A 14,189-nucleotide genomic window follows, 5' to 3' on the forward strand; every position below is an offset into this window, starting at 1 on the left:
TGAGATTATTAATCGAGAGGAATATAGAATACAACCAGGAGGTATTTGCCTGTTTCGTAGATTTCGAAAAAGCATTTGATTGAGTGAATTGGGAAAAACTTATGAGTATAATGCAGAAAATAGGAATAGATTGGAGGAAAAGGAGGCTAATCCGCAACCTGTACATGTCTCAGATTGCTCAGGTGCGGGTGGGGAACGGGGAGTCCGGATGGGCAGTGTTAGGAAGAAGTGTAAGGCAGGGTTGTCCATTATCCCCTCTGCTGTTCAACCTGTATGCAGAGGAAATGATTAAAGAGGCATGGGAATAACTGGAGGTAGGAATGAAAGTGGGCGGGGAATCCGTAAAATCAGTTAGGTTCGCTGATGGCCAAGCTATAGTTTGACAGTCAGCCAAGGGGCTGCAAGCATTGCTGAGTGAATTGGAAATTCAGTGCGACAGATATGGGATGAGAATCAATGTTAATAAAACAAAGGTTATGCGATTTTCTAGAGAGAAAAGGGTTAACCTAAACATTAAAATGGGAGGGCAAAAAATAGAGCGGGTAGAACAGTTTACGTATCTGGGAAGTGTTTTGGACCAACATGGTCAATGTAGTAGGGACATAAGGAGAAGAATTGCGCTAGGCTAGGAGGATTTTACAAGGAGGAGGGAGTTAATGGGAGGGACGTTGAGTAAGGATATTAAGAAAAGACTTGTGAAAACTTTGATATGGAGCGTAGGGCGCGCGTACCACGCGGAAACATGGTCATTGAAGCAGGAGGATAGACGTAGACTGGAGGCTTTTGAAATGTGGGTGTGGAGAATAATGGAGGTGAAATGGACAGAGAAGAAAACAAATGAGGAAGTACTTGGTACGGTGGGCGAAGAAAGGGGTTTGTTGGGAGAAAGCCTATGGAGGCAGGAAAAGTGGATGAAGGGCGTACTGATCGGCAGAGGTATGTTGAAGACTCTGATATAAGGGAGAATGTTAGGCAAACGAGGATAGGGAAGGAACAGGATAGGGATGTTGGACGGGATGAAGGGAGGAAGAAAGCACTCAGGGATGAAGAGGGACCTGATGTAGAGTAGGATGTTGTATTTTGCTGGGGGTCACAAATTATTAAATTAGTAATTATGTCCATCCTAAAACCTGCCTTAACCAATAGAGTACCTCATTATATATATATATATATATATATATATATATATATATATATATATATATATATATATATATATATACATATAGGTATATAGAAGTGTGTAATGCCAGGGCTCATCAAAAACCTACTCTAACATAGTAGACTACTACTAATAAAACATCGCATCCCTAAAAGAAACTATTTTAAGTGAAAGTAAGAACGATATGGAATAAACAATCACTTTAGGTCATCTTTTACTCAATAAAAAGGAACATAAAAATGTGCATCTTATGTAAATATAGGTATTTTAATGCTAACGAAATGCAGTCTTTTCAGCAATTCATCTTTATTGAACAGATTTACTGTTTTCTAAACAAACATCAACAACAAGTACCTTTACTAATTTAAACTCTACTACTACTGGCTTAACGTCGTGCTAGATTGGAATGCCTATTGTAATATAAGAATCGTCCCATTCAATTTGATTTTAATGGGACAATTTAAAGGGTAATGAGCTCATTATTTCTCAATATATTTGCCAAATTACATTCTTTTGTAAAGTTATGTCATTCAAATGAATTTAACACAAATATATTTTTAAACATAATTATCACAAGACGACTTGTTTAATGCTAATAATAGCCAATTGTTATTAATGCGGCACACATGGACGTCGGCAAATTACTTGCATGGGGGAGGAGGGCGGACCACCGTAAGGAGGATGCTCAGGCAAAGAAGTTTCTTCTCAGTGAATTAAAAGTACTTTTACTAACATCAACTACGCTATGTGTATTCAAATAAATATTCATTAATTTACAACAATTTCAGTGTAAAAACCATTGAGGACATCGAGGGATCCAGGTTAGAATCCCGGTCATGGCGAATGATTTTTACTCTCTGAAATTGTTGCATTGAAATGCTTATTAGCGGATGAATCTGTTTAAGTTACTGATACGGCATCTTCCGCAGTTTCTTGGAATTAATTCATTAGTTTAAAATCATTGCTGCAGAGTTTTTCCCTTATCCACTCAAGCTAAAGTGGATGTAAATGCACTATCTTGAACCTTCTCACGGTAAAAATTGTTTTAACACGTAAAAAAGGTGTGATTACGGTGTCTAAATATTATATGATGAAGCATAATGAATGCTGAATGTATTTGGAAATACGTTCTAGTTAATTATACCTCAGACTATCCTAACTCTGTATTAAACTGTTAAAACACATCTCATTTTGCACACCCATGGTCTGAAACGACGATCATTTTAATAAATGGACGGGAAATCATAATTATGGTAACTCACTAGAGAAAAAGTAACGAATGGTGACAGCATGTAAAAGAGAGATCATTTTATTGACCAAGAATCGAAAAGTGATAATGGCCGAGCCTTCTTGACGGCATATCATGCTCGATGAGTTTCCCACTAGGAATTTAAGTTGAGAGCATGGCGAACCGGCGAAACACCATCCGGTCTGGGAATCGAACCTGAGACCTAGACGTAATAATCCATCGTAGGGAAGACAGAGAGAGGGGGCCGCATGCAAAATAGGAGGTGCATCGGCAAACTCAACGCTGTGCAGTCATCCGACATCGACGGGGGCCGTATTTTAAAACTGAGCATCGTAGGGCCCTCCCCCTTCGCTAAGACCTCTTCGGCCTTCCTTAAAGCCTCAACCCCTCCCCCTAATCTCCTCTGGAGATTTCCCCTCTCCGCCGACTCCACCCCGTGCGCCTCCCCCCCTACGCCCCTCTTCACCCCCACTATAGCCTGCCACCGCGCCCGGCCGCACACAAGACCGCCACTCACTCATCTCTCAACTGAACGCGGCACAAGCGGACGACAAACAGACCCGACGACCAAAAGGGTGGCGGGGGTATTACAGTGGGTGCTTGGGTTGGAGAGGGTGGGGGGGGGGCGTTCGGAAGAGGACGGTGAGGGTAGAAGGCGGAGCAGTACGACAAGCGTGATAGTTTTTTCCTCCCTTTCTCTCTTTCTACGAGCCAGAGCGTCGCGTAGTCAAAGTGTCGAGGATTCCTCCCAACCATTTGAGAAAATGGTATTTGCATGTCTTTTAATGGTACTTCAAAAATGTTCTCTCTTCCCTTGGAACATTATTGACCAAATACCAAACTTTTGTTCATTTATTTAACACTGAAAATGTCTGGAGCTGGAACGACCTTGTTCATATGTATTTATTTAATGTTCCAGCTTTTAATGGATCGCACTGTATCCTGTGGAATACGTATAAGCATCGGACTTCGAAGAGACATCGCTGGGCCAAATTTTATTTTCATAGGAAATTCGAATAAATTGTAATATATTTACTCTTTTAAAACTATATTCATTCAATAGCTAAATAAAAAAATGAACGCCTCGAATAAAGACCAATAAATATTTTCACCTAACTCCCGCGATCAAGTACCACTAATTTGTAATTACAATGGAAGCAAAAAAAAAAGTTTTCATTGGATTTTTTAAACTTCTATTTTTTTATTTTTTCTCTGCGTTTATTTACACCTCGAAGGATGAAAAATGTTTTCAATATGATACTAGGTATTTAAAACATGAGCTGGGATTTATCGAAAATATCATTTTGCAGATAATAATCACCCTTAATAAACAGATTTCACTAGTAATTCATTATATGAGGCAGGAGGGGAAAAGAAAGTTCTTTTTTGAGCCTGGAAAAGGAGAGAAGATTGGACAGCGAACCATCAGGCTATACATAGGTTCAATGAGCAACCTGTCCATCAACGTAAAGTGGAGAGGATACGATTGAAAGCGGGGTGAGTCTGTGTGTGCGCTTAACTGAACTGAAGCGCCAAAGTGGCGCCTACGGTGGACTTTGAATTTTCAAATAATCCACCTCAGATTGAAATAAACCTCCGCAGCGCCCGATCAAACAGTTCATTATTTGATGTACCATGCATAACCACTTTAGTATCATTTAAATTGATAAATAGACATTTACCTACGCATTAATTAGTGGCTCAAATATTGAAATTATATGACTTATAACCTACATAAGTTTAGTATTTATCATGCCTTCATATTTCTATTTAATCCATTTCGTTTAAGTATTCATTATAATTTAGTGTTCCAGGAAAACTTCTCTACGAATTATTTTGGGATGGAGAAAAGGATGATAAATTAAAGCTAAAGCATGAATTGAGCAGGGAACTAAAAATTAACAGACGTATTGCATTAATCCGATCACCCTACAGTTCTATTAGGAGAGTATGACCTTTTAAGCAGAAGTAAAGATGATACCGTTGCCTCCGCTATAGATAGACGAAAACGATTGGTATGTGTATAGCCTATGATTATTATTAATCTTCAAGCATTGAATTTATAATTCAGAATAAATTGGAGTCGAATTCATGGCTACTATAATGTTGATGTAATGAATAAATGTGAATGAAAATATAAGGAAACGTGGAGTGAAGAAAAATATGACGGCATGCATAAGCTATGAACAATCAGTTGGTAGTAGCAACGGTTGTCAGAATGATGACTATAAGTGGTCGCAGAGATTGAAGGTGATAGAATATAATTATATCATTCACAACGGAAACCTACTTAAATGCGAAAACCAGAATCACGAAATAACCAAGGGATTTTTTTCAGAATGATGTCCGATCTCAAGGTTGCAACTAAAGAGAGGAAGGAGAAGAGATTTTTCATTTACAATCTATCTAGAGTCATCAATCCTAGGAGTTGTTTCATACAGTTCTCTTCGTGGCAACGTGCATATTCCCTATCTTCTCGCATATTTCAATTACATTGCTTCATGACATCCAACGTTTTTAAAATACTTTACACCGAAAATTTTTTTCTTAAGATCTTTAGGTTCAATGTACTTCCGCAATTACATTTAAAAAGCTGTTTGCACTCAATTAATGTCCAGTAGGTTCAGCTCTTCGCCGCGTAGGTGCTAGTCATATATACAGATGCTTCTTCACGCACTTATTCCAGATATTTTTCATCAGCAACTTGATCCTTGAATTCATTTTCACCATTCTCCGGTATCACCACGTTTCCATTTCTTAAAACTTTCTTTTCTAATCCGCTGCCACTATCCATTGATCGCAGTCGAAGAAAGGTGTTTCTGTAGAGTCAGATGTTTACTGAATTAAAAATATAACTAATACAGCTACCCAGACACAAAATTTCACTCTAAATGAGAATAATGCAATTGTTGTGGAATTAAAAACAACATAAATGAGGTTAACGGTTGTTAGATAGCGTTATTTATTCATCGCGGAAAAAATTGCAAAGCACGACGAGCAAAGGTGTTTCTGGCGGTTAACTTTTAGTGGAAGAATCTTCCCGTGCTAAATAATACTTTTTTATATAATGATAAATCAGTGATTCGGTTGTTCTTTGTGGTAGCAGCTTCTGTTACTTCTCTAAAGGGTGGAAAAAATATAATTGAGTTCTATTATTTATACATAAAAAAATAGAACACAAAAATATAACTAAGAGTAAAGAACACGTAAAAGGACATATTTCAGAAAGTTTAAGCTTTCGGCCTTCTCCGAGGCCTTCTTCAGGTCAGACTGAAGGTTTCGAGCAGAGAGTATGCGAGGGCTGGGGTAGCGCAGGGTGTGCTGGGAAGGAGGGGGGAGAAGCGGTTAGGATCTAGTGGTACCGATTGAGCCTGGGAATTTCAAAAGATCGGAATGCTAATATGTATGCGGATTAGCAAGTTCTTACCTCTATATTGGTGGCTGAATCGGGTAACGATTCTAGACTGGTTAGGGAGAAACATTGTCCAAAGGCATTGCCTCCCCACCTCATTCCCACGCTAGTTGCCTCTCGAAAAATGTTTTATATCATCTGACATGCAATAAATGCTCTTCATTTTAAATAGGCGAATGCATTACCCCCTTGCCCATCCGCATGAACAATTACCGCTACTCCTGTAATTCTGCCTCACTCTCATCTCTTCCTATCCCTTCACACGCAAATTCCTACAACCTTTCCTTATATAGAAAGTTAGTGTATATAAAGCTTAAACTGAAACTTACTTTCCTATCTTGCTTTCAGGACGTTCGCAAATTACGCAGACAGATTATTGGAAGGTATCTGGGAGAAATCCCGTCATGGTCGCTGGCTGAGGAGCAATTTTCAGAAGAGGGAGGTGGGAGCGAAGAAGGTCTGAGTAATGACGGCGCAGACCGAGAGGCGGTAACCCTACCGGTAGGAGAGAAGAAGGACTACAGTAACACTGCAATAGAATGCTTGGTCGCATATGTATTTGTCTATTTCATTTTTAAAATATTACCGAAAATTATGAACATAGGTTTAGAAGACCTTTTTAGACACATATCTACTATTTGTGGGTCGCGGTAGTCCTGGGGTAGAGCGTTGAACTACTGACCGGAACAACTCTCTGGTCACCATCCGCTTCACCCGAGCATCCCTTCATATTTGCAACGGAAAGAATCAAAATCACTTAAAGTTTTTACAAATGTGGCTATACTGATGGGATATACACATCTCTCCTTTACTTTTTCTCTTTCTAATAACTTGTATAAATTACTGCAAATGGTTAATCAAACTAAATAGTAGATGAAAAAAACCATAGGTACAGTAATAAACCCGAAGGTCAGTTTGATAGACGATGGTAGAGTTCACCCTGTATTAAGTCCGACGGCGTGTAAAATTCACACATCAGGGTGAGGGGGGTTCCTTTCCCTTTTATGGTTATGGTAGCCCAGGAATAACTGGTACCCATATTATTTCCACAGCAAAGAAGGGAGAACGATTTAATTACAACCATTTTATTTTCGACATTCTATTCAGTAAATCTTTGACTTTGAGTTCATACGAATTGAAAACAGCCTGTGGCAGTCACTCACATATTTTCACTGTGCTGACGAAGACACGAGGAATTTTCGAAAAGTAAGGGCCGCTTTCTAACATTTAAATATTAGCGGGTCTGAACGAAATTGTACTCAGGGTCACTCATCTGTTACTTCTTTTCCGAAGCCAATACAGAGATTGGTTTAATTCAGTAGTCGTTTTGCCTATCGGTGAATTCAGATAACAATATCCGCGAAGATCGCCGCTCCCGCTAGTTATGGAGTAAGTGCTGTGATTCGATTTCTAAGTGCAACAGCTACCCAAATTCAACAAGAGTTGTGCCTAGTTTATGGACCTACATTAATGAGTAAAGTAAAGATTGGACGACGATGTTGAGACTTTAAGTATGACCGCACAAGCGTGCATGATGAAGAGCGGAGTTGCAGGTCCAGTATCCAGACCGATGAAATCGTTCAACAAGTAGACCAAGAACTGCGATCTAAACGACGATTGACGATAATTGCTCTTGCTGATAAATTTTATCTTGCTGGACTCACCACTATTCACACGATTGTTATGGAAAAGCTCTCATATCACCTACTGTGTTCAAGGTAAGTACTGAAAATGGTTAATGACAAACAAAATGAGTTAAGAATATTGAGTGAATTAGCGTTTTTGAGACGCTATCGACAGTCCCCACCTTGCGCCTAGCGACTACTTCATCTTCTTGCATTTAAATCAGTGACTAGGTGGACAAAGGCTTGATGACAACAAGAAACTCAAAACCACCGTTGTCAAATGGATCAGTTTCCTGGCGGCGAGCTTCTATGCTGAGAGATTAAAGAAGCTGGTGAAGCGTTACGGAAAAATCTTAGAACTGCGATAATGTGGAAAAGTGAAGTAGATTTGTAAATGTAAACTAAATGTCTAAATGTAAACTAAAAATATAAACTAAAACCGTCTATAAAAACTTAGTTTTACGAATATATTTGTTTATTAATAAACGGATCTAACTCTAAAAAATAATCCTTGTACGTCGGGACTAGCCAGGGCACTTCACGAGCAGATAAAAGGAATGCCTGGTATCGTGGTTTCTTAAAAGCTTTCGAATGAGTTGAAAGAATGCTCTGTCCGGAGGCCTCTGGCAGAGAACACTAAATGGAAAAACGGCGCAAACATTTTCTCACTAGTCAAGCTTTTCATGTTGAACACACATTTTATACATTAATTACACTAGCAGTAAGACCATCTCTGAGTATACTAAATAATTTGCTATACCAATAATTAAGAACTGCCATATTTCGCATCCGAAAACTTTATGTTTTCATCATCGTATCATGGCACCTATTAATGTGCATTGACTATGCTAATGTCTCAAAATATACCTACTTGAATTTCCTGAAATGAAATAATCGATTTGGTAGTGTTTCCATAGTGAGCTTGATGAACTTCAACAAATGACGCCCTCGGATAAGTTCCTCAAGCATCGCATGATAAAAAGACGCCAAATGTGACGTTGTACCTAGTGGAAGTGTATGAAAAGTAAACGAGAATTATTTAGGTTTTCACATGGAAATGATTAGAGCATGGGGTTGAAAGTAATCTGCATGGTGGTTCTTAATTTGAAGGGCAGCGTCGTGCTTTAGTAATTAGTGATTTGGATTACTGGAAAGCATTAGGGCACCGATGGAGTAAAATGATATGATTCACACAAATTTTATGAAATAGTTTAGTAAATAATAAATAGTTTATTTACACAAGCCGTAGTGGCAGACTGATTAAAAAGCGTACATCATAGCCTTTCCCACACCAAGGAAAAGAGTGAACCAACGTTCATGCCGGTAAAAAATACGAGTACAAACTCTGGCTTGCAATGGTTTTGACCAATGTAATGGGTCGTCCCTTACCATCTAGCAACATTTAGCTGATTTATCTTTCACAAGTGAACGGGTTTGGTCAAACGCCATCAACAAATTTGGGTATTTGCTCATTATCTTTATAACGCCCCGATTCAATAATTCAATACGTTTATTTAAAGAGCATTGGTCTCATGATTAATGTCATTAAAAGTATTATTCCATCAAGGACAACCGAAGCAACGAATTTAAGTGGCTCCAAAGTATCTACTTTGCTAAATGCCATTTGCATCTATTGAATCAATCATCCATAGGTTACACTTCAGGTTTATCGAGTGAAATGGTGCTCTGAATGGACTGACACAAAGAAAACCCCCTATTCCAAGTTCCTTTTCTCAACAAATTGAGCAGTTTCAGACACGATGGGGTGAATTTTGAACATAATTAAGAACGGATAGTAACAATTTTCCACTATCTAGTGGTAAATTGTTACAATCCGTTCTTAATTCCTTTTCTCAATATAACACGAAAAACCCTGGGATATTTAATTCCTCACACCTTTAAGGTGTTCACATATACTTAGGTAATGATGAATTATCGCCAAAAAATAATTTTAGAGTGCGACATAAAAATCATCTTTAATTACATTCATCACGACATTCAGACATTGCAAATAATAGTAAAGGACGTATTATTGAAGCACATTATTGGAGATAATTGCCAAAATTTATTAATATTATCGGTATCCTGCCGTATAAATAGGTTTTGGATGGAAACAGACTAGACTGCGATGCATTTCTTTGCCTATCCTAACAAAACAGAATCTGACATCCGACAATACAATAAACTCCTATTTGATATCCTAAACTGCCAATTAATAAGCTTTGCATTAATTTTTTCTGTCTCCTCACGATTTCTCCCAACAATCCCCTCTCCTTCCCCACCATACCTAGCACATCCTCATTTGTTTTCCTTTCTATCCACTTCGCCTTCTCCATCTTTCTTCACACCCAAATTTCAAAAGTCTCCAATCTACTCCTATCATCCTGCTTTAATGGCCATGTTTCCGTGCCGTACATAACGATGCTCCACATCAAAGTTTCAATGAGCCTTTTCTTAACATTCATGCTCAACGTCTCTGCCATCGATACCATCCTCCTTGTGAAGCGTATTTCTCTAACGCAATTTATCTCCTTGTGCCCCGTCTGCTTTGACCATTTTGGTCCATAACGCTTCCGAGATAAGCAAAATGTTCCACATATTCTAGTTACTTAATATTTTCTAATTTTCCCTTACTCAGCATCGTGCCAAAAATTCAAGACTTTATTCTATTTCGGCCTACTCTATTTGTGTGTGTTCTGTGCTTTGCTTTTCAAGGATTTCATGATACGACGACCGTGGAAGCCTTCCTCTACCCCTGCCAGACCCGACACACAGTCAATTGGATTGCGTTCCGCAGTTGCCTGGACTCATCCTTAGATGTATGTCCATAATAATAGCTTGTGATAAGTTATGGAATTGGTCCCATTTCCTTTCGCAATTGTATTTTTAAATTTACGCCAATACCCAAATTGTCAAATACCTTTTCAGCCACTCCAGCGAGGAACAAAGGCTGCTTTCGTCTGGCTGCTACCCTACGACCTATCGTACAAGTGTAAGGGACCAATATATCACTCGATTCGACATGTTTGTCTCTGTATATCGTATCTTGGAATTGATACCAATATGTTCCTTTTCCATTCATAGTCTTCCCCATTATTGGTTAAACGAAAATATAGGCCTTTTTTCTCCGTGGTTCCCCGACATGCGCATTCGGTATCCCATAAAGAGCGGAATTAACTTTGGCCTTGGCGAATATCAGAACGCTCCATTGTTTACAATGGCCTTCGTTTTTGAGGCTCCGACCATTTAAATCGTTAGGCATTACTCCAACCAGCTTCCATATGATGAGGCTTCTTTCATATTGATACTAATAGGTCTTCGCCTTTGCTGAATAGAATCATCTTGATGTCTGTATTCGGTGGTTACTATCTATGGTTACATAATGATTGTTTGGTGTCTTATAGTTTAGTTTTTTAACGAAGTTGGAGTGGGTTCCAAGCAGGTCGTCGATATGTAATTTGCTGTTGAAATATTTATTTAAAACTTTGTTAATCGTGGAAAAAAATAAACGTTAACAAAATGATTTTGTTTAAAAATTGGACTCTCACTGTTTAAGTGTTTGGTGATCAACAGAGTGCCTACGTGATCATGGGCCATAGGGAACTAGGTTGCCGAAAATGTGAGGATGGTTTCGTCAGTATTCATCCTAAACTACAGGTCTGGGAAATTACAGGGTCGCACCCAAAAGTGGTAGGACTGATTTTCTCTGGCGCGAACGGAGCGGTGGAGGGGGGTCTGCCTCGCAGGGTAAGGTGGAGGAGGCTCTTAGCAACAGATCAACACCAACCTCAGTCGCCTGCGGGCTGTCGTTGAGTGAGGACACCGTTTTTAGTGAATCAAGTTTTTTGTCCGCGTCGAAAAACAAAATGAATCTGAATTTAGAGCAACGTTATTCCGTGAAGTTTTGTGCGAAACTCGGGAAGACGGCAACTGAGACCCCCGATATGATCAAGCAGGCTTATGGGGACACTGCCTTAAGCCGTTCCACAGTATTTGAGTGGCAAAAGTTGTTTAAAGAGGGTAGGGAGATCGTTGAAGACGACCATCGCTCCGGACGGCCGTCGACGGCATGTTGATTGTGTTTTTCGACCGTCATGGAGTGGTTCATGAGGAGTTTGTCCCACCAGGGGAGACTGTGAATGCGAACTTTTACGTGCAGGTGCACACCTGCCTCCGAGAACGCGTGAAAAGAGTCCGACCGGCCATCGCAAACTGCTGGGTGCTTCATCATGACAACGCGCCGTGCCATGGCGCGCTCGTCGTCAGACAGCTCCTGGCCAAATACGGCGTTGCCACGTTGCCGCACCCGCCCTATTCTCCCGATCTGGCACCACCGGACTTCTTCTTCTTCCCCCTGATGAAAAGACAGCTCAAGGGACGACGTTTTGACTCGATAAAGGCCATTCAAGAGGCTTCGACGAGGGTCATCAACGGCATCCCCAAAGAAAATTTCCAGCGTGCGTACGGGGAACGGGAGCAACGTTATACTAAGTGTGTAGCAGCTCAAGGAGCATACTTTGAAGATTATTAAGTCGCTGTAAGTATATCGTCAATAAAATTCTTGTAAAAAAATCAGTCCTACCACTTTTGGGTGCGACCCTGTATACAGGGTACGGCAGTTAATTCCGGACAGAGGAAACTTGTTTTAAAGCAAATGTATTAAAAAATACAAATAAAAATCCTTTTACACAAAAGTAATGGTATCTGTCAAGAGAAAAATTACGGAAAATAACCCCCTTCAACTGCAATGATCACCTCCAACCTTGTCCTGAATCGATCGCATGAACTCTTTAAAACAGCGCTGGCCATATTCGCCAATGCTGCTTCGATTGCGGTGCATAGAGATGCGACATCATGGTGCCTTATCTCATTGGTTACTCTTTCGACTACGCTCCAAACATAATAGTCGAGGGGTTTCAAGTCCGCGCTATTCGGGGGCCAGAACTCCTTTGACCAGAACATGTCAATGTTATCTGAGAGCCAGTTTTGGACTAAATGACTCGTATGAGCTTGTGCACCGCCCTGTTGAAAGACATATTGTCTCCCCGAGTCACCAGTCATGGTTTCACGACATTCTTCAAAATTTGCAAAATTCCTATGAAATCAGCGCTTGAGCATTTCCTCGAATGAGGTTTCATCGCCGGGTTTGCGAAACCTTCCCCAGACTTCTCCGAAGCATTATACTTAGCCACAATATCGTAAACAGTTAATTTGAGGTACCCGAAGAATCGAATTATTTCACTGGGCGAACACCCAGCGCGAACGCTATTGGTAATGGCGGCTCTTCGATTGTATTCCGCACTTGTACGTAACATCCCAGCCATTTCGAGGTCATGACTGTTTAGTAGAAGTCTATAGCTTTCAAGAACGCCAATTGCGACCTCCAGTAGAACTACGATATGGCGGGATTTGTCCGGAGATAACCCTCTATTTCAATAATTAATTGTCTTAATTTTTTACCTCATGAATGTGTTTTTATATTTTGTTCTCTTCCTTGCGACAATTTATTATTTTGGGCCACTTTTTAATGTTGCCATCGAATTAATAATTGTTTCTAAGTAACGGTAAGAAGTTTTAATAATTAGTGTTATTATAACACATTGTAGTTAATCTAATGATAATATATAGTTTCTACGGTCATCCCATGAAGGGGTATCAAGGGTTAAAAATTTTACGAGAAAACTATTCCAAACCTAATATATGATTTTACATTTGCATGAGCCAATGATGAAAAAAATTACTTTAGAATACATTGAAACTCTTTTGGTATTACTTATATATTGAAAACAGAGGTGAAATGTTTCAGTAGAATACATTATTTTAGTTAATTTATTTTCGTTAGAATTTTAATTGTAATTCATATCAATGGATTCCATAATGTATTAATAATTATTTTGGATTGGCATGAATTTATTAAAATGGGATATTTTATTGGATGAAAAATGAACAAATTAGCATGTTTGCTGTTTAACCTGACCGAAAGATTACAAAACCAAATCCAGATTAAGTTAAGAGTTCCCATTGTAAATTTAAGCTAGTTGTATTACTTCAGGGGTTGCTCAGAATTTTTATTTGTGCCATAATGGAAATACTGGGCATTATCAACTCGGTTCTTTTCCTTCTATTCGTAGTCATTCCACAACATATTTTAAGCAGTTCAATGCAATGTTGGGTGTAAGTTTTGTCTTAAACTTTACAGTTGTGCGTTTCAAAACCTACCTTAAATGGTCAAAACTACCAATTAAATAATATATCACTAGTGTTTAATAGGAATAAAATAGGTATGAAAAGGTTTTTCTACTATTGAATTGATCTACTATATGTTGATTGGAAATGTCAGCAGATTGAGAAATGTGCAGAGCACTTGGTAAAATTTATTCTAAACTAATGAATATTTATAAAAATTATAAAAAAATCAAAAACCATTTAAGGGTTTTATACCCGATTTAAAAAAAAACCCTAGTTTTGAGTATGAATCATCATCATACAACACAATTTTTAGCTAAGGGACACTGTATAATATGAATAAGATGAATTTGGGGATGCTTCATATGCTCCATCCCTTATTGGGGCAAAAAATTTATTAGCTCATTTATTTTACATCTCTGGAGTAAAATAACTTGGTCATGCTCACAAATAGTTATCTTTATTTTATTATGTAGCCCAACTATTCCTCTGCCAGAGGGGTGAAAACACAAATTTGTAATCTTATAATTTCTTTGGTCTTGGTAATTGATATGG

Source organism: Hetaerina americana, unplaced genomic scaffold (genome assembly GCF_022747635.1).
Source record: "Hetaerina americana unplaced genomic scaffold, ioHetAmer1.1.p SCAF_84, whole genome shotgun sequence".
Taxonomy (NCBI): Eukaryota; Metazoa; Arthropoda; class Insecta; order Odonata; family Calopterygidae; genus Hetaerina; species Hetaerina americana.